Below are 3,152 nucleotides of genomic sequence, written 5' to 3' on the forward strand. Positions count from 1 at the left end.
ATTCCATGTCTTGGAATTTGGTAGGAGGTTTTGTTTCCCTCCCACCTCTTGTCAAGCTGAGTGAGCTAGCTGGCTCTAACACAACTTCATCCACATCTCTTAACACCGTGAAACGAGAAGGACTCTCAAATGCACAATGGCTAAGCGTTGTGGTTAAGGGACCAACAACTAAAGTTTCACAAACCTCAGAGTTGATAATGTTTGATAGAGAGGACTCCATAATAGGTGTTGTAGTGGGAATAGACTGCGAGTCTACTGATGTGGATAAAGTGTTGAAATAGTTTGGTGTAGCAGTGGGGTTCTTCTGATGCACAAGAGAAGAAGAGGATAAAGTCGCATACAATAGGTTTTCGGTATCATCTCTGTCAACTTTAGGAGCTGAAAGATGATGAACATCAACTTCCAAATTATGTTCCAAAGCAGGAGAGATTTCAACTATCTGTTTAGCATGATTATTATCCTTTTGATGAGGGATAATATCTATATCCACTATAGGAATCTCAGAACCGGTGTCTGTTGAAGGCGATGTGGAAGCAAAAACCTGAGCAGTCGTAGAAGGCAAGACGCATCTCCTGGCTTTGTGTCCTAGGTTACCGCACCTCTCACACATAAATGGAATCCAAGTGTAATTAACATTAACCAGGAAAATATTACCTTGTTTATCATCCAAGGCAATAAGCTTCGGGAAGTCTCTATCCAGCTCCATCTCAACTAAAACCTTTGCTTCACCTGTACTTGTAGGATCAAGTCGGGGTTTATGAGTAAGAATGGGTTCTCCAAGTCCTGAAGCAACATGACTTATTCTTAATCTCGAGTAGCAACAATCAGGAACGTTCTTCAAAGTGGCCCATACCGGCAGTCTAGAAATTTCAGGGATTTTGAAAGAGCCTTCTGGAGTCCAAGGCAAAACGAAAAGTAAGCAATCATCAATATGCCATACACCATGCTGGATAACCCAATGACGAGTAGGTTGGTGTGGAATATGAAACATGAAAGATGAATCACCAAGCTTCTTATAACTGATCTTACAGCTTCTGCCCCAAATCCTATTTACCACAACATGTACCAAACCACCTGGAGGTAAAGAACACTTGTGAAGCTTGCCAATGATATACTCGTCTTTGTTCTCCGGACCTAGCCTGAGCACTTTCGAAGGAAAAGATACCCCAGGTGTGCCATCAAGACGGTATGTTGGAGTGGCTGCTCGGTAAAGATTTCGCGACTGAGGACTTAATCTCGCAGCCCACGGAAAGCGGAGACTCCCATCGGCTTTTAGTTCTGGTGGTGGAAGCTTTTCGACCGGAGGTTGGAGAGTACGAGGTGGGTACTTACCCTGTTGCTTGTTTAAGATCTCATAGTTTAAAGTTGGCCAGAGAGCAGCTAACTGATTTCCAACTATGGCAGGATCATAATCTTGAGGAGTAGTTGGTTCGAGAGGAGTAGCTGGAGGTTTGAAATAGAGAGGTTTAGCCCATGAACCCAAAGAAGGGACAAATTTTTCTGTAACTTGATCAAGATTAACTGATAGAGTTGTTGGCGATTTGTTAACTTCGGGGATTGATGAAACCTGCAACTGATTTAGTGGAGGAACAGGCAGAAAAGAGTTATTGACATGAACGCTGCTTCCAACGTGAATGATTGAGCCAGGCATCTCGGTCGGAGCTAGCTCTGTGACGTCTTGAGAGAGTTATGAGGATCCATGATTGTCAGGAGTGATTGTGGCCGTGGTAAAAACAGGAGAATCCATGGCTGAGTTCTGCATTGAGAGGTCCGAGCCAGACTGAGCGAGAGGAGAGTTCGACTCACTCATAACAATGTTCACAGAGAGAACGGTATCCATCGGAGTCTGAGCGAGAGACGAGTTCGGCGGAGCATTGGTCTCAGCCGTGTTCACCGTCAGAGCCGTGACTGTAGATGGAAGAGGTAGAGACGACGAACGTACCAGAGAGGAATGAAGGTTAGCCGTGAACACATCAACTGGAGGCGGCGTAGATGTCGACGAACCGTCATGACACTCTTCTTGCCCAGAGCCCATGGCAAAGGAAGGAGAAATGGAGAGGTAGAGGAGGAGACAGGTGACCACGAAAGGAATACCTACCGGCGACGACTCTCAGTCGCGTCGTCGAGTTTCGCGGTTGAAATTAGGGATTCGCTTCTTGTTTTCTGTTTTGGGGGCGCGTGGTGCGCGTGCACTAATTACTTATGTGTTTTTTGTCGACTGTTGTGTATTACGTCGCTCGTCCGGACATTGTAATTATTTACTTGAATTTCTATTGTTGCAATCATATTATGATTGTGTTTTAATCTGAATTGTTTTTATAATTTTCCATAATTAATCACAATAACTTTACATTTCTTTCTTAAGTTATGAAAATAATTTTTTTAATTTGTTTAAAGAAGAAGCAGGTCCTGCACTTATTTTCGATGTTTTTCGGTGATTGTTATTGTTACGGTGTCATGTAATTGTTGCTTTTGTATTCCTATAAAATTTTAAGTAATATGGTAGTCTAGTTTATCTAACCTCATGAAGCAACTTCTTGATACATTTTCAGCACTAATTCGCTTTTGTTTTGTTTAATTTCTATCCAAGCGTGTTGAAGTATATTTTACCGATCTCGGACTCTCACTACAAGAAAACAGCGACATACCGAGGGAAAAAATCGTCGTTATGTCGTCGGAATAACGTTATTCCGACGACATACCGGCGAAACAAGTCCTCGGAAATAACTCCTCGGAAATTCATTTTTCCTCGGAAATCCCTCGGAAATTTCCAACGGAATTCCGAGGAAACGAATTTCCGAGGAAACTCCGAGGACCACCAGTTCGTCGGAAAGCTCTTCGGAATATACCGAGGGAGAACTTCCTCGGGATATTTCGATGGACTTTCCGATGGTCCAATCCTCGGAAGTTCCGACGAAATGTTCCTCGGAATTTTCATCGGGAATTTCCGAGGAACGGAGCCCTCGGAAAATTCCGAGGAATGAGTCCCTCGGTATATTCCGAGGAAGGTGTCCCTCGGTATATTCCGAGGAAATGTTCCTCGGAAATTTCCGAGGGTTCATTTCCTCGGAATTTCAAAAAAAAAAAAAATTTTTTTAAAAAATAAATTTTTTGAAATTTAAATTCGAAAATATAAAATTAAAATTAAAATT

Source organism: Brassica oleracea, chromosome C1 (genome assembly GCF_000695525.1).
Source record: "Brassica oleracea var. oleracea cultivar TO1000 chromosome C1, BOL, whole genome shotgun sequence".
Lineage (NCBI taxonomy): Eukaryota > Viridiplantae > Streptophyta > Magnoliopsida > Brassicales > Brassicaceae > Brassica > Brassica oleracea.